At 46.0% G+C, this 19,673-nt stretch overlaps 1 pseudogene; it reads left to right on the top strand.

The window, feature by feature from the left end:
• Positions 1–14,323: 14,323 nt before the first annotated feature.
• Positions 14,324–15,575, top strand: LOC147706171 (solute carrier family 2, facilitated glucose transporter member 10-like; annotated as a pseudogene).
• Positions 15,576–19,673: the final 4,098 nt, after the last annotated feature.

The raw sequence follows: 19,673 nt of genomic DNA on the forward strand, positions 1-19,673 counted from the left end.
CTGAATTACAGCTAAGGGAGACAAGCAGGAGCCAGGCTGGAAGTTCAAATCCATTAATCAGCCCCTAATTCATTATTGTCAGTTGGGGCAGGGCAGGTGTTGTAACTAATTTTGCAACAATGAAAGCACTTAGCAAGTACAAAAGATCACTAATCAGGAAGCACTAAGGAAGCAGGTGCCAGCTAAAAAAATATTCTGTGACACATTAATCAGCCCCAAATTAATTCAGGTCACTTGAGGCAGGGAAGGTGTGCTTGCGTTGCCACAATAATGTACACTGACTGGACAACCAGAGGGTGCTGTGATGAAACAGAGGGTGGCATGGGTGGGCCAGAGGGTGGCATGAGTAGTCAGAGAGTGGCAGTGGTGACAGAGAGTGGCAGTGATGAAGAAGAGTGTCCCAAACAGGCTGGACACGTAGAAACAACAAGTTCGCGAAACTTGCGACCCGACAGGTAAGTTCGCAATTTGCGAAATTGTACAAAACCCTCGCGAACTGGCAGAAACCCGCGCAAACACAAAAAAAAAATCCGCAAATTTGCGAGAATTCGCGGATTTTGCGGATTGCGAGTTCGCAAATCCGCAAAATTCGCGAACGCGAGATTCGCAAAATTCGCCCATGCTTATCCTGTATCTTACCGGTACTTCGATGTATGCTATGCGGAGATGAGTGCGTGTTGGACATCTGTCTTTCACTTCCATCAGCAGTACCAATGGACGTCAATACTTTGCTCGGTCCGATAACGGCTCACGCATTGTGTTGTCCCCAGCGGCTACCAATCCTGATGACGGCATTCGTTGTGCTACGACTAGGTGGTAACAGTGGAGCAAGTGACAAAAGCAACATCACCCAGGTACGACCTTCTGTGAGCATTGCTGATCCCGACTATGATGACAGCAATCATTCTCACACTTGCCAAGTTACAGCACTATCGAATTTGGTCGAACTGTCACCTGATTTTGTAGACCAATTCTTTGAGAGCCTGTCTGATATGATGTTCTCACCCGAACAGAAATAATAACTTTGGAGAAGCTTTCCGACACACAGCGTTCCCATGAACTCTGAATTCGGCCTTCAGTTTTGAACAACAAAAACTGCTAAAAGCGTTGGAACTCTAATTTCCCCGTTCAAGCAATAATTCTTGTGAATTGAACACCTTTTAATATTCACCCTTTTTGGCACGAAAAATTCTTTGCTTAAGGTAAAAACTATTCTTAGAGAAGAGAAGCTTCAAACTTCTATTTCTACATGCATCTAGAGACATAATAACTTTACACCAGCCTCTAGCACATTTATTGCAATGCATTTATAAGTGATGATTTATCTCGCCCTTCTTCTGTTTCAGAGATATTTCATGTGTAATTCTTTTTGCATAATCGTTCATTGATTTCATATGCTATAATTTTTGAATGATTTCTATGCTTCAAAAACGTACAGTACCTAAATTTTCACGTATTACAATATACGCCTATTTCAAATGCATATATGTATTTTGGGGTGGGCAATGTTACACATGCATCTTATTGCTCTAGTTTTAGTAATTTGATGGACATGAATTCGTGGAGTGGGTGTGGCGTTCTAATCTAGGATCCTGATCTATACTGTGACCTTATGCCCATATTCGGCTATAAATCCATTTGTTCCCTATATTGGCATAACCGTTCAAGTGCAATATTCAGCAACTCATCTCTGGCCTCACATGAACAGAGCCACATTCCAGAATAGCTTTCTCTGCCACTTCCTTTGCAACCAATTAGTGCAATGACAGAGCAGAAGTCACTATCTGAGATTCCTAGATTAACACTCTGAGTTCTTCAACAAGATAAAAACTCAGCAAACCTGGAAATCCCCGCTTGCTGTGTTTTGATTAGTAATAGAACTCTAATGAGCACTGATAGACGATCACTTCCTAGTGACATCTTTATTGATGTCTTATGTCCAGCAAACTTACGTCAAACAAGGCACCTTTCAGGTATAAATACTACCAACGTGGCCTTAAGCAAGTCCCCTGTTGCCCGTCGCCTGAAGCTGCTGTTATGCTGAAGATATCATAGCTGCTATCGCTACTGCTATCGCTGCTAACTAGCCAACGATGGTGTGGTGAACCTAGGAGCTGAACAGCCGTCCCCCTGCAAGAGCCCAGCAGATGCAAGCTGCCCGCGGACGCTGTCCCCCCTCCTTCTCCTCCTCGACGCGCTGAGAAGAGACGCTGCCTTTCTCCTGCCGAGAAATCCAGCTCCGGCGATTCTGGTCTACTCTTGCGGGTGACTGGGATATCGAGCCCTGAGGGAGATACCAGACCTCCATCATTCTATTCCAGAGGTATGGTGTTGACTAAACCCTTGAGAGAGAATTCTTGAAGCAAACCTTGGCAAAACCAACTTAACTTAAAGCTACTTACTTACTCCCCTCCCAAGTATTAGACTACGGTCAGGTACACTGGGGTAGGCGTAGTTAGAAGCACCAGTTGAGTATTTTAGCCTAATGTATATATGAATGTATATATGTTTTATTACTTTTAAACCATTGTATGGCTAAGAAACCATATCAATGCTTGTACAGTATTATTTCGCAATACTTATCTTACTGTACGTACTTTTTATAATAACAAGTCTTGCAATTGTGGCAATTCATTTCTCTTGTATGAGAAGAAAGACTGTTCAATAAATGTTAACCTTTTATTGACAAACGCCCGTCTCTCTATTCTCTACATATTGTGAAAGTAAACTGCACCAACCTGACTGAGTAAAATAACTGTCTATTGTTTCACACGACCCTAGAGATTGACTCTTGATCTGAGGAGCAAAGTTGTCATGTTGCACGGTTGTTGGAAAACTGAATCCCTTCTTGTCTGTGCCAGGGAAGCTGATCACTTCCTATTCAGTCAAGAAAGTTTCCAGTGACCTCTGAGCTAGTTGATAACAAACCCAATTAAGTTTAGCATAGTCAGTAGAGGCCTGGAAGATCCGCACTTCTACGTCCATACTACTGTTTATGTTATTCCAATGCGCAGGGCCTATTGGGAAAATAGGAACTACACTACAGTCCTTATAGAGTTGTACATCCATATTCAATTCTTGATATGACCAGTGCCTGTACTGCCATTTTCATATCCCCTGCGTTCGATGAGTGGCTTTAGTTTTCTGAAGTAATTCAGATGAAAACAAGCGTTTTTGCCATTGTGTTGATGTGTGCTCGCATGTTTAGATCTTTGTCCGGTGTGATAACATGGGATTTGGTTGAATCAACTATAGTCGGGGTAACGTTTAGTGCTGTGATCAAATTGGTCCATTCTTTAATCTTGGTTGAACTTTTAGGAGGGGAGATCAAAAGGAATTTGGTTTTCTGTGATTTGAGCTTAAGATGATTATCAGCTAGCCATTCAACAGTTTTCTTGTGTGCTTGATTTAGTTTTGATCTCTTTCAGAGATGCTATCTTCATATACAGCTGGGTGTCGTCTGTGTTTATGTGAAAGGAAATGTTAGCCTTGTGCAATACCTCAGTTAATGGTTCGACTTATAGGTTAAATAGTGAACGGGATAGAGTTGATCCTTGTGGAACCCCAATTTGAATTGGAGATGGTGGGGATAGCTTGTTGTCCACTAGGAATCTTTGCAATCTGTTCTCTAGAAAGGAGTTGAACCATTTCAGTACAGTTCCCGATAAGCCCATCCTATTTTCCAGGTGTTCTAATAATATAGGATGGTTTACTGTGTCAAATGCAGATGATAGGTCCAGAAGGATCTGGAGGCAGGTTTAATTTCAGTCGAGGGCTAGTAGAGCATCATCTACCATGTGGAGGATTGTTGTTTCTGTACTGTGGTTTGGTCTGAACCCTGATTGGCAGTCATTTAGTAGTTCAAATTCAGTAATGTGTTGACTTAGTTGATTGTGCGCGCATTTTTCTAGTACTTTGGCTAGTAGGGGAAGGGTTGTTACTGGACAAAGGTTGTTTGGGTCATATGGATTCTCTGTAGGTTTCTTTAGGAGAGGGATGACCTGACCTGTTTTTAGCAGTCTGCAATTGATCCTTGGGCAAGCAATTAAATAATTATCTTAGTTCAGTAGAGAATGACCATGTGAATGCAGGAGGGCCAGCAATTTGATGGCAGAGGATCATTGTAATGATTATTTGGTTGCAGAGATAGTAATATTTTGGTAATGTCATGCTGATCATATAGTTTGAAGGCTGACCACTGGGCATTATTTGTGGGCATTATGTGTCGGTAGGGCATTGTTCCTCCCTTGATTACTCCTTAGGATGCATCATCTGAGGTTATTGAGTGATGTAATCTGTATGTTTTGATTTATGCAGCTAGTACCCTGCTTTATTGGAATTCATACTGAGGGAATATGCTCTATTATCCACAAGCAGGCAGCCAGTAGGCACCATATTGGAGCTAAATGGATGGAGAACCAATTCTCTGATCCTGAATGGAAGACTCAAAGCTCCTCAAATGTTTCCCTACATTGCATCTAAATCTCTGGGCCCTGCTTTCACACAACTTAGCATCCTGAAGATTCGTTGGCATTGTAAATTCAGTACATGAACAAGTCTACAATCAAGAATTATAAGAAACAGCACATTACCTTGACCTCAAAAACAGCTGGAGCCGGGGGGCGTGGCTAGCGACCAGCCAAGATGGCCGCAGTCTGAAGGAGCTCTGTGACTGAAGAGCACTCCTCCACCGATCCGATCATTAATCCGGCATCACCGCAGTTCCTAACCTGAAGAACCAGCAGCGGCGGACCTTCCGATGCATGACGATCCCGCCCGTGTCCCTGTGCGTGGTCTGACCGAGAAGCTACGCCGTGGGAAAGACTGCGGCCTGTTTTGGCGCTAGAAGCCGGGGACTATCGTAAGTGGCAAGCTCAGCGGGAATCGAGCACTGCTGTAGACGCCGACTCCGGCACGCAATAAGCCTCCTGAAAGACAACAAAGGCAACGCTCACAGAATATCGGAGCACACTGACGGGCATCCCGCTAAACCCTGAACGACGGTTCAAGCAAGGAGGAATATACGGCGGGCAGCGCACCGGTAACAAGGGCGGCCTCTGGGGGCTGAAGATATTGCAAGGTGAGGAGGGAAAGCGCGCTGCCCACGTAAGCCAGTAGAATCCAGCCCATTACAGAGCCGCAGTGACTCCCCGCTTCTTAAACATTGCAACGCACGAACTCTGCACTGTAGGACATACAAAATAACACTGTCATTGCTGCTGCGCGATGAGCCATTGACGCAGCGGCCTTACCATCGCTACTCGGAGGGCAGAAACCTTACTCGTGCACAGACCACGCTGAATCCGACCTGCTGGCCCTGTGATTGGAGGGGCTGACACTTTGCTACAGCATTTGGTTGAAGGTACTCTAAGCAACCCGACCACCAGGCTACGCATTATATCCTGCGACTATTTAAAATGAGTGGGAGGGGGTCAAGAGGCCAACAGGCCTCGAAATTGGACAAATATGCTTATCACAAAGACCCACCGGACACTGCAAGAGGGGAAACACTGAGAACACCACCCCAGCCCACGGGTGATACGAATAACGCCGATAGGATCACCCTCCATGACGTCATGGCAACGCTAAAAATGATGCAATCCTCCATGGGCGCAATATCAACAGATGTCTCACTGATTAGAGGGGACTTTGCAAAAATGTCGGACTGTCTCGTGGAGGTGGGGAAGACAACTACTGAGCTGGCGGGAGACACGTCAGACCTGCAGCGTAGAGTCCAAAGGCTAGAAGACGACAACGCCACACTAAGGTCTAAGCTGGACGATCAGGAAGGTCGCTCGAGACGTAATAACGTACGCCTGATCGGTGTACCAGAATCTGAAGGCGGCCCGGCCCTAGACTTATACGTTGAAGACCTCATACATAATCAGCTCAAACCCAAAGGTCTGTCGAAATATTTCTCGGTGGAACAAGCCCACCGGATACCCGGAGGAAAGCCGAAACCATGGGCTCCACCACGGCCCATCTCAGCCCGAATCTTCAATTTCAGAGACCGGGACGCTATTTTGCAGGCAGCGCGCACAAGCCCACCGCTAAAAATCGATAACTCTGAAATAAATCTCTATCCAGACTATACAGCAGCCGTAGCTCAGCAACGAAGAGGCTTCACGGAAGTAAAAAAGGAACTACGAGCACGGGAACTCAAGTACTCTATGATTTTCCCAGCGAGGCTCCGAGTCGAATCGGAAGGAAAGACATGGTTCTTCGAATCACCGCGGGAAGCCCAGGATTGGCTAGAAGGATGGAGACCGGCGAGAGGACCCAAGAATCGTGACCAACAACGAAACAACGGAAATAGAAGCTCTCAGGGAACCAACGAAACCGAATAGGCACGGGTCATCGCACAATGGACACTGAGACTTATATCCATCACCTTGGCGTTTGTTTATTGGACTAAGGCGTCTACTTACTCCCCCCTTTTAAAAAGCTGAGGTACGTCGGGCACATGGAGAGACGAAGAGACTACTAACCGACAGTTGTGGATGGCTGGACATGGTAAGAATCCGACCACGCAAGAAGGGACTCCTGCAGGTAGGACTCTTGATCACAAACAGCACTGCATGGACACTACCAGAGGGGGGGGCTCACCAGAGGACACAGAAATCTCACCCCCACGAACAATGTTCATGAGTTGGGACTGTAAGCACTCTGCTCAGTTGGGGAGGTGGAAAGGTTTTTATCCACCGGGCAGGGAGGCAGGGTGGGGGGTAAGGGATTTACACGTATTAAGGGGGTCATTAGGATGGAGGATTTTCCGCATCCTCCGGGCCGGCGGAAGCCACCGCCGGCCCGGAGGATGCGGAAAATCCTCTGCGGACCCACCAGGACCCACCGCCACATTAGGATGGCTGGTGGGTCATGGTTTAGGTCCGCAGCTTTTCCGCCGCGGCTGGCTTACAACCGCGGCGGAAAAGCACTAAAATGGTGAAGGTGTCTCTTAGACACCGTCAGCCAGATTAGGATGTGCTTTGGAACATGCTTTTCCGCGGTGGCTTTTCCGCCGTGGAAAAGCATGTGTAACTGCACTGCAGGGGCCCGTTGCGGCCCCCCTAGGTGTAGTGGGGGGTGGGGGGTGCACATGGGGGGTACCTATGGTACCCCCCTGCATTTGCGTGCACAATGCAGCAGGCACCGCGCGGTGCCTGCCGCTTTGTGCACGCAAATGCTGTGCATGCATTTTTAACATTGCTGCGGGTGCAGCTTGAAGCTGCACCCGCTGCAATGTTAAAAATAGAGGATGTGACCGCCAGGGTGGCGGTCACATCCTAATTGCACAGGAGGGAACTCCGCATGCCATGCGGAGGTTCCCTCCTGCTCTGGGGTCGCGGACGGACGCAAGTCCGTCCGCGATCCTAATCGACCCCTAAGTTTGGTTTGTTTTTGTTACTGGTTCCTGTTTCTGACTTGGCTGACCTTTCATATGTGCACACACCACGCACTCTGGTTCCTATCAACACAATCAGGCAGGTTGCCTCGAAGGAGGCGAGTCTTAACGAGACGACTGCTACTCCCGGTCATACACTGCGTCCACCCTATGGGGCGATTGGTAGACGCCCTGAAGTACACTCCAGACGTTAGCATGCACCGGGCTTCAGCCCGGGTAAAGACCTCGGTAGTACTGATACACCTACACGCCAGATGCTATGGCAGATCACGATCACCCAGCACTTGACCCCCAACCACAACCATTGATCTCCCCTCCACTATTATATCATGGAACGTTAATGGGCTAGGACATAAAATTAAACGGGGACTGGTCCTCCCATACTTAAAAAAGGAACGCACCCACTTTGGTTCTATTACAAGAAACACACCTGGTAGGGGCGGACTGTAAGGCTCTGAACCGTTGGGGTTTCAAAATGGTCACACACGCTGAGTTCTCATCCGGCTCCCGCGGGGTAGGCATCCTTGTCCAAAGAAATGCTCCACTGATGATCAAACGCACATGGACTGATGACCAATGTCGCTTTGCTGCGATCACTTGTCAATGGGAGGGGCGGACCTACAATATACTATCGGTATATATCCCCCGCACTACATCAAGGGACCTTCCAAGACCTGGGAAAACTACTACTCGAACTCCCGGAAGGGAAAATAATCATGGGGGGCGACTTCAATACAGTATTAAACTCGGCGATAGATCGGCAGCCTCCTCGAGAAGCTACCAGGCCTAACCAACTCTTTAAAGATTTTCTGGACGCGTTGGGACTGTTAGATATGTGGAGACTTAAACATCCAAATGACCGCCACTACACATTCCACTCGGGAGCCCATAATAGTCTCTCCCGGATAGACTATGTGTTGACATTAGCGATCCCTCCTGAGAGGATAACGGCTTTAGAACACCTGCGGAGGGGGATATCAGACCACTCCCCAGTCCAGCTCACCTATACAGTACAACCCACTAGACGATGACGTACATACCCAATCTATCCGAATTATTTAAAAAACCACGCAATAGCGAAAGCATTGAAAACATCAACCACACAATACTTTGACGAAAACGTGGCCTCTGTAGACTCGCCGTCAATCCTCTGGGAGGCGTACAAGACAGTGATTAGGGGACAAGCTATCTCCAGTATCACTAGACACAAAAAAAAACAGAAGGGGATCATTGAGTCGCTGGAAACAGCAGTCCAGATTGCAGAATTGGCCCACGCCTCAGATCCCTCGGAGGACAATGCGCAGGCACTAGCCCTAGCATCCCACGAATATAGGGCGTATGCAGGGGAAATGGCAAAAACTAGACTCACTGACACTCAACATAGGGTCTACGAATTAGGAGATAAGACAGGGAAAATGCTCACATGGATTGAAAGGAAGGACAGAGCAGATAGGTGGATAGCCAAATTAACACTCCCGGATGGCACACACACAACCTCTCCTTCAAAGATAGTGGAGGAAATGGCCAACTATTACGAAACTGTATACACTACATGAGGCGGGGTGACAGAAGAAGATAGCATGAACTTCCTCCAAGACGGACCCCTTACCACTCTATCACAGGAGGATGCACAAGCTCTTGAGGGCGACTTAACAGGAGACAAATTGGGGAAGGCCCTAGCAGCCTTACACACGTGCAAGGCAATAGGACCGAACGGCTTACCTGTGGAACTATAAAAAAGCCATGATGCGACAGATCGTCCCGTATATGCTTCCTATGTATAATGAATGTCTAGCACAGGGCACACTTATGCCTGACCAACGATTAGCCACCATCGTCACGGTGCACAAACCGGGCAAACCACCTCATCAAACGTCCTCATATCGGCCGATTTCGCTGATAAACGCAGATGCGAAAGTATTCGCGAAACTATTGGCACTGCGCTTACAGCCGCACCTCACAACACTGGTGTACCCGGACCACTCGGGCTTTATGCCCGGGCGAAACACGTCCCTTAACCTGCGACGCCTCAATGGGGTACTGCACCGCATTCCAATGCTACGTGAAGACGCGGCCATTCTATCCCTAGATGCTACATTGGTGTTTGACCTGGTGGAGTGGCCATTCCTTTTCGCGGTACTTAGAAAGATGGGATTCGGCCCCAAATTCTGTGGATGTATTAAATTGCTCTATTCAGCTCCCATGGCACAAGTGGTGGCTAATGGCCATATATCGCGTACAATCATGCTGGGTCGCGGAACAAGGGAGGGGTGCCTACTATCCCCACTCCTATTCGCACTCATACTAGAACCCCTTGCGGTAAAAATTCGCTTGGAACCTATGATCCGTGGGATCACATGGGAGGTGGGCTGGGAAGATTGCATCTCCCTCTACGCCGATGACGTATTGATATATTTAATGTCCCCTTCCTCGTCCCTGGCAGCCCTGATGACCGTACTCAAGGCCTACGGGGAATTGTCAGGATACACGATTAACTGGACCAAATAGCTTCTATATGTATTACATGGACAAATATCCACGCTGCCTCCTGCATGCACCCTACAAACTGTGACCAGAGGGTTTAGATACCTTGGAATATATGTCACCCCACAGGAAGCAATCTTTGTGGAAGGAAATTTACTGAAGCCTCTACAGAGGCTAAAATCAGATGTAACACACTGGCGCTCCCTCCCACTGACTCTGTTGGGAAGGGCAGCGCTATTTAAGATGCTTTCACTCCCCAGGTTCATCTATGCATTGCAAAGCACCCCATTTCCGGTCCCTCTCACGTATTTTAAGTGAATTGACGCCGAAATCTCCTCACTATTGTGGGACGGAAAACCAGCCCGCATAGCGCACTCCAAACTAATCCGCAGCTGGTACGACGGGGGGATCGCCCTGCCAAGTGTTAAACTGTATTACTGGGCTGCACAACTAATGGTAGTCAACCAATGGCTACATGCTCCACAACATGACCCAGCCTACAGCATTGATAGGACTATACTTCCCCCAGACTGGCTATTGAGAGCACTTTATACGAACAAACGGTGCCATACATTCACAGGCCCTACGGCCCACACAGTTAAGATTTGGCATACGGCACAGAGGGCCCTAGGATGGGAGGGTGTGCTCACACTGGCCACACCGCTCTGGGATACACGTCGCCTTGGTACCTTGGCAAATAATAAGGGGTTCAGGCAATGGGACCTCATTGGTATCTCCAGAATAGGCAACTTATGGATACAAGGGGAGATCATCACATTCACAGCTCTGCAAGAGAAGTACGGAATGGCAGATACCGAGCAGTATCGATACGCCCAAATCAAACACGCTCTGCAAGGGGCCATCCCACCAGGTACAACACTTGCCGAATCCTCCCCCCTGGAGGATAGACTCCTTACTGACCACCTTGACAAGAAAGCGATCTCACTTACATACCGCAAATTGGTGAACAATCTCCCGGACCCCACAGTATTTCTCCGTAGCAAGTGGGAGGTGGAAATAGGAGACATAGATGACGAAGACTGGTTGCACGCCCTAGCATCGGCAAGAGAGGCCTCCATACCGTCTCGGCTAAAACTCATACAGTTAAAGATATTGCACAGAATATACTATTCCCGCACGCTACTACATAAGCTAGGTCACATCACAGAGACTGACTGCCTGCGGGGTTGCGGGTTACCGGGAAGATTCTTTCATATACTATGGGACTGTCCCAGAATACAAACATATTGGGCGAATGTTCTGTCGGAAATGTCTGAAGCAAGTGGGATAGAACTGCGGCCAGAACCCAGGTGTTGTCTGTTAAATATCTGGTCACCTACGGATCTGAATCGAGGGTTGCAGACCTGGGCGACACTGGGCATGGCCCTTGCAAAGCGGAACGTTGCTAGGAAGTGGGGTTCCGAACTGATACCCACGAGCACACAATGGAGAAATGATATGGATGCAGCGATGGTGGCAGAAAGAGCTGTATATGTACATAGGGGCTGCCCCAAAAAATGGTCCAAGATCTGGGGGAAATGGAACGAGTATTGAGGAAACCTATGTGAACCTCCACAAGATGTGTCTGAGCCCGAAGCAAGCCCTTGATGGGAAGCACTTGAAAAACTGAAAATATAATGGATGTGGGTTAGGGTATGAAGGGAGGAGAAGAAGGACTACTATTATTATTTGCTATCTATGGTTGCGGGAGGAATCACTCAGATCATGTAGAATCTAAGGATCACCCATGGGGAGGGAACTTCCAAAGATCCAATCATCCAATACTTACAAATGTGTTGTAATGTGAAATAGCCGGCGTTGATATCTAAATACTATGCTGACTTGTGTAAACAGGAACATTATTATATGTATTTACGTACGGAAAACGGAATATTGCATGATTTTGTGTAACTTGATGAAAAGCCAATAAAAACTGTTATAAAAAAATAAATAGCTGGAGCCTCACAAGAACGTTGGTGGAATTAGAAATTGAAGATTGTAATGCCACATTTTTTGGATTTATGAAACTGATATTGAAGATTGCAATATTGAAATGTGGGCAAAGATACCACTTCAATACTTCATGTGCTAGGACACAGTGGCTATCAATACCATGAAGGGTTGAGGTTTCAAAATTAACTCACATCCAAAGGTCTTCTTTGAGCAATAACTACAAAACACCCCTCATGGAAATTAGCAAGGAACTGCTCAGAGTGAGGATGATGGCCTTGGCCATGCCTGAGCAATGGTTCTGCTTCGTCTCTCTGCAACCTTTGACACTGTGATCCACAATGCACTCCTTTACCGACCTGATGAAGAAGTGACATTGGTTGGACTGGCATTGAAGTGCATGTGAAACTTGCCTCACTTTTCTTCCCTTTAATCAACAGCACAATTCACCTACGCTGACCATATTCTAAATAAATAAAGTAAAGGAGACCTTACTTAGGTATTGAACAGAGCTCAAATGTATTTGATATCCTCTTTTTTATTCTGGCAAATTTTATTGTGTGTGTATTGAAAAAAATCCTCACTCTGATTTGGCTTTTCTCTATTGGTAATTATTTATTTTATGTAATCTCTTCTCTTTTTCACAGACTTCTCTTTACTAAGCAAAATCTTTATGACAGGACTTCTAATGATCCATGCAAATTTAGTTTTTTGTAACCAATGCATTTCGAAGTTATGTGCACTCCTTCATCAGGCCAATTACCTCTAGCAATCATTTGACACCATATGAACGAAGAACACAATTATTCTAAATCGGTACATCTGAATGTTGCATGATGGCAACATCAACCAGGTACTCCTAAAGTTCAAGAGAGCTTGGGGGTGCTTCTCAAATTTTGCCTTGTCTAACGCATATTAAGACATGAATGCAGGAATCCCTTTACTGCTGCATTTGATCAAAGACCCCACAGGCCCATGAATCGTTTGCCCCTCTCTGGGATGTTCAGCTAGCCTAGTCATCGGATCCACACTGATACAAAATCTCCTGAAAATCAAATGGTCTAGGACCATCATATCGCCTCTTCGATCCCTTCAATGGATCGCCATCAATCCGCATCCGATTTAAAAACTCAGCTGAAAGACTAGCTTATGAATCTTTACAAGGCAACCTGCTGTCTATGTGATTACTATAGTTGTGTCCAAAAGTAGATCTAAGAGGATAGGATCCAGCCAGATGTTAAGACTAATCGCTGATTATGTATACCTTAAATACATTACATTGAATATATATGCATCATATAGGGATTTTCAGACATTGTAGAAAAGGTGCTGCCCTCTGGATGTATGTCGGACCCCCCTTCTCGGGGGAGTTTCTACCCTTTCCACTGAGCATACTAATAGATACGCCCTCTTGAAATCTGCTGTCCTCAAATCATGTAAAGTAGAAGAATATCCCACCCCCAGCCAGATGTAAAGCTTTCGAATCACCCTCCCTGCATCTTCTGTCAGTTTTACGGCAAAAGCAATTTTATGAAGTTCAGAAGAGCACCAACACCTACCTGCTCCTCCCAGCTTACTAACCATTAACCCATAACTTTCCACACTAGTGTAAAGGAGCCTTTCAGTGAATGATGTCGCAATAGTCTACACAGAACAAACCGGCATTATTAAGAGGACATTACAAAACCCTTTTGTTGATGATTGTTCATGTGTCAAGGGTAAGAGGACAAGCTTTCTTTCCTTTTCCTTAAATGGCCACTTTAATATATGTGCTCTCCGACTCATTCTGCCTTTCCTCCTCATAAAAGCAATGAAAAGCAGGGACGTGAGGGTTATGGAAAAAGGTAAGTAAATGTAAATCAATAAATAACTTGCAAATCTGATGACAGCTGATGACTTTTAAAGCTATTACAAAATAAATTTTGTAACATGCTCTCCTTTTTAAATTGCCTTTTAGATCCTGAATTGCGATTGATGTTGTCCGTTGCCGTGTGTCTGCTCGTTACCTGGATCTGTTTATACGGGTGTGTGGTGGTTGGAGGAAGCTGGCCTCTGTTTCAGATGAACAACACCTACCTCCTGTTTGTGATAGGAAAGATCCTCGCACCTGCTTTGTTCATTGAAAATGGCCTGGTATGGTTTGGTGGAAGATTCGACTTTCGTCGTCTGTTGTTCATTGTGATGTGTTTGCGCCTCGTTCCCATCATGCTAGGCGGGATGAGGAATATTGCAGGTGCTGGGCCGCTGAATGAGAGAGAGGAGTTGTGGCTAAACGACATCCTCTTACCTGCTGCAGCAATTGAATATGCCGTGGCTGGCCCTTCTGGAATGTTCGGCCCTCATCCTCAGTTGCTCATGAAAGTGCGTATGCTCCTTGGGCTCTCCTTGATGCGCTGAGGTGTGATCATTGGATACGTCCTGCGCCAGCCTCAGATAAACGTCGACGTCCAGGTGGTCCTACAAAAGATCCTAAACTGTGCTTTTTTAATGGCCATTCTCAGTACACGGGGTTGGGTAACAATCATCACTAATCTTCCTGCTAGTAGAACCACAATGCATACCATCAAAGTGGTGCTTTTTTGGGGAAGCCTGCTTGTTAATTTAATTGTAGCATTCTCATGGCGTTTGCCTCAGGAGTCATTGTAGAGTTTGCCATATCCATCTTATGCAGGTCATGCTGTATCTCTGTCTTTGAGAAGGTGAGTCCTCATCAAAGAGGCGTGCTGGGGTCACAGCATGAGACTGGCATTATGACGATTGATATTTTACATGCATGCATTGAAATGATTCCTTATGTGATGTAAATAAAAGGCTGGAAGTATGTTTGTATTGGCTGTCAAGGCAACCACTACTCAGTTTTTCAGTATTCTGTTTCTGCCATCTCATCCACCAAAATGAAACATGCTGCACAAAGAAAGCCATGAGGGCCTTACTCCATTAGAAAACACTGAAGAAACCGAGGAACCTAACCCTGAACTCAACTGTGAACGCCAATGTTCATGCATTGACCTCTGCCATTCTAGGAACAACAAGAGGATGAGGACTTTGGTTGACTTTGGTCTAGTTATCGTCCAGCAGCTGACTGGTCAGCCCAATGCCCTTTACTGCTATGCATCAGTGATATTTAGCTCCATGGGCTTTCAACCATTTTGGCCCCCGTTGGGTTTGGTGTGGAGAAAGCTGTTTCCACATTGGTCGCCAAGGGCTGTGCTGAGAAAACTGGAGGAGGAGTCCTGCTGCTTGCAGTTTGTGCTGTGATGTCGATATCAGTCACTGGAATTGGGTTAGCAAGACTCAGAATTTTACTGGAGTCCCACAGCAGTTGCATCAGCATCACACAATCAAACCTTTCACTGTATATGGTGAGTGCTTCTGCCGCACAAGAATACAGGGACTCCAATTGCGGACCACTACTCACCGTCTGGAGGTCTGGAGAGACTCCATCAATCTGACTGTTGCAGTAACTTGATTTCATGCCCCTAACATAGATTTCATCAGCACTACAAGCTTAAGGTTGCTTACAAACTTTTCTTACTCTCAGAATGTGGGAAAACTCATCCAGTCAAATGAAATAATGCTACAAAGGAAGCCTATGTCGTTCAACAGCACAGGATTTCATGAATATACCACTTTTAACTGGACCACTTTATTAAGCATGATGGCAATTGTGAGTCTGTTTTCAGTTGGATTTTGGCCAAGTACGTTCAATGATTGCACGCCTTGGGCCACATGCACATAGCTTTTTTTCTGTTGTAAATGGCCTGATTCTATGAATTGGGCCATTTGTGACCAAAGAAAGCTTTCTCCTATGTACAAACCCTAGTTTATGGTTCCATAACCTATTACTGAATTGCAAAATGGGTTCGTGATTTCGTATTAGAAAGTGGTGTGTTAAGGGCGTCCCTTCCTAATATCAGCTTCTCCTGGCAAATCGCACAAGCCACATTACTCTCTGCATTTTTTGGTTCTCCCAATGAAACCACAACCATGCCACAAATAAAAAAGGGGGTTAAGTGGTGCTTATTCCGATACCTTCCTCACTATCTTAAGTCCGTCAACACGTTTCAGTGTCTTCTGTAATGCACATCTGTGGGCTTTCTTCAGGAGCAGAAGACCCCTAAAGTATCACTATCTTTATATTCACCAGGTGGAAAAAACAGAGCTTAAATAACCTGTCTGTTAATGTTAGCAATGTAGATCTTCTAAGGTAATCCATAGGATAAAAACAGGAAAATAGCATTGTATATTGTAGACTGGAATAGCATATGACGTAAAGGCTCTGAGTCGCAAAGGTGTCAGGCAGGCAGCACAGTACCCAAAGAGGCTGTGCTGCGATGCATGACAGGGAAAGAGCAGGAGAGCACCATATTTACAGTTTTTCGATGGAACTACGACGATGCCCCTTGGGCGGATACCATAACTGTCTGATCTTACTGCCGAGCACGAGCAACCTTGGCCGATGCCCAGTTGAGCTGTCCATGCAGCTATAGAGGAGTTTGGTACTGGTACACCCCCATGGCCGGCACCTACCCAGCCGGACATTTGACTTTGTTTTCCTCGTCACCCCATTGTATTTCATTCTCTCTACCTTTCATTCCCCATAAGACATGTGTCTTGGCTATGCTACACTCTATTAACTCATATTATTGTGTAAACTCTTGTTTTTCTCCTATGTCTATACTTAGAACCTGTAATTGAATTAATTATGTAACCTGCAACTTGCTGATCCTCATGTAAAGCGCTCTGAAACCTCCTGGTCTGACCAGTGCTATATAAAACGGCACTGATGTCTGCTGCCAGGCACACTCCTTAGTGCCATAGTGCTAGGGTGGGTGCCGGCGTCTACTATAGGATTTGTACCGGAAGGGTACTCTTCCTGTAAAAAATCCTATTGCTAGACATTTTTAATCCCTTTTCTTACTTTCTTACTTTGTATGTGTGCTATACAGTGAGGCAAATATGCAAAGCAAGGAGAAATGAAAACATTTCTTCTTTTAACACCTGCTTTTCAGCGGCCTTATTTTTGGCACTAAACCATGTCTACTAAATTCAGTTGATAGGGTTTGCACCAAAAAGCATTGGTTGTTGCATGGGAATGCCTATGTTGCACCCATGTAACACCCTCTTAACACACGGTAATGCAAAGCAGCACTTGGCGCTGGTTTGTTATTCCCCAAACAGATTTAGCGTTGGGTGTGGGTTAAAGTAACACTAACCCAACGCTAAGTCTTTGTGAATCTGGGTGCATGTGCTATCCGGAGCTCATCTGTCTCCTGGTGACAGAATAGAATACTTTGATAATCCTGTACGATATGTTCCTTACTATTTCCCTTTCAGATCACAGGCACCTGTGGATCTGCTCAATACATTGATGTGGTCCCCTTTCCCTATCCACAGATCTTGGGTAATCAAGATGTGAGGTCGGTCAGGCTTTGACCTAGTTCATGCTTCGGGGCAGTGAGGGGCCATCCGGTGTCACCAAAAAATCAATCAAGAGATTCGTACACACTGAATTAAGCAAAGAGGTGCATGCATATGATGCATTTGATCATTACTTTGTCCCTTGAAAGTAAAAGTAAATGTCAGCCTAAGAGGTGGTGATTGTGTTTTGACATCTAGTGGAATATTTTATTGTAAATTGTTACGTGCTAAATTTCTGCACACTTAATGTAGAATAGTATTTGCTTCTCAGAAGCCCCATGGACACTTTTTTTGTCATTGCAAACATGAAGGTAAAAAACATGGCTACAGTAAAGGCATTACCATTTTTAATCCTTGACAAAGTTGAATAAACCCATGATTTTCCAGGCTCTGAAACTATAGTTCTGTGAGGGTTTGAAAATACTGCACACTTCCCAGCAATCCAAAGGCGTTTCTGGCAGCACTTTTCTTCCGGGGGAATTTTGCAGTAATAATCAGTAGAAGCAATGTTTCTTCTGGGTATTTCTCAAACCTCTGTAAAGTACATGCCTTAAAATAGCTGGTGGTGATTCTAGCAGCAGCTCTGTGCTCCTGGAAGTCTGAGCTCTCTGGTGCACGGCTCGGCAGGTGAGAGGATGGTAGGACCAGGGCAGATCCTGCCACTCACCTGCCTCACGTGACATGATGTGACTGACTCCACCAGACTAAGATTCAATAGCCTCAGCCTTGACAAGAGATTGACTCTTCCCCAGCCATACATGCCTTTCACAGGCACAAGCTTGACATGATGTGACCCCATCATCCACCATAATCCAAGCATCTCATAAGCACCAATGCAACGTGTGACCAACTCTGCCATCTCTATCGCCCTTCCAAAGTCAGCAGCTTCACTTGACACACTCTACTCTGGTCTTAATATACCTTTGGAGGTCCCGGCCTGATCTGTGAATCCACTTTTCTTCTAACCTCTAAGCGATTCATTGGCATCAGACTGACAGAACACTGGCTGTGCCCCAACCCTACATATCTTTCTGGGCAGCTGCTGGACATGTGACAGATTGCCCAGTCCTATATTCCTTTCACAGACACTTTCTTGATGTTCGACTGACTTCGCTCCAGACCCAGAGGTCTCTCAGACAAACGGTTGACTTTACACTATCCCTGCCTACTTTTTACTGACTCCAGCTGGGCATGATACTCTCTCCATAGCCGACTGGAATATTGCAACTACCATGAGGTCGACAGACTCTGTCGCTAACCTACATTCCGCCCACAGGTACGACCTTTACATGTGGTTGGCTGTGCAGTGATAACATGTCTCACATTGAAACAAGAATGAGCTGCGACTGACTTTCCGCAGCCTAAAATCCTTTTCAATGGGACATGCTGGGCAAGCAACTTATTCTCTTTTTGCCTTGTACTCCATTCACAGGCACCAACAGGCCATCACTTACCTGTGCCACTTACCTGTGCCTATTGTTACAACTTTTAACAGGCCTAGGCATAGATTCTGAAAACTGTCACGGAACCAAATTGGCTGCGCAGCATTGCATGATAGGCAGAGAGCAGTAGAGCCCCTATTCACAGAGATGTGGCAGTCTCCTCACCTCTCACCAGCACCAGCACTGATTTCAGCTGCTCTGCACCAGGCACAAACCTTAGCTCCATAGTAGTCCAGCAAAGGTTTTTCACAGGAAGGCTAATCTTCCTGTACAAAATACTATGCCTAGACACACGTCAACGCTTTCCCTACTTTGTACGTGTGCTGCACAGTGCAATAGGTATGTAAAGTTGTAAAATAAAGGCGAAATGAAAACATTTCTTCTTTTAATGCCTGCTTTATAGTGGCATTCATTTTTGGTGCTAAACCCTGTCTACTAAGGTTAGTAAATAGGGTTTAGTGTAAAAAAGCATGGGTGTTTCCATAGGAACGCCCATGTACCACCCATCTAACTCCTCCTTGATGCAAAGTAATGGAAAGCAGCTTTTGGCTCTGCTTTGCGTCACTTTTCCATACAAAGCAACAATAATACTAATTAGCACAGGATTGTTAAACCCCAAATAGGTTGAGCGTCAGGTTAGCATTACAAAAGTAACGCTAACATAATGCTAAACCTGTGTAAATGTGGGCCCTAGTCTGTTGAGATCTTGCCACGTGTCTGACCCCCCTAAAGTAACGTGGCCTGCGATGGTTCTGAGCAGTTGTCACCCTTGGGCCCAGAAGGCAAATTCTAGAAATTCTCTCTTACCTCACACCTTGAGCGACAAGCTCTTCAAAACAGCTTTCTGGGAAGGTGGCCGGCACCTCACCTCACCTGCCAGGAAGCCAAACACCCTGAGGGGCATGGCTAGGTGAGGCATGGCAACCTGGCGGCTGTCAACGCTTTGAAGAGGTGCAGCACCGTGGCTGGGATTG

This window comes from Lissotriton vulgaris, chromosome 7 (assembly GCF_964263255.1).
Source record: "Lissotriton vulgaris chromosome 7, aLisVul1.2, whole genome shotgun sequence".
Taxonomy (NCBI): domain Eukaryota; kingdom Metazoa; phylum Chordata; class Amphibia; order Caudata; family Salamandridae; genus Lissotriton; species Lissotriton vulgaris.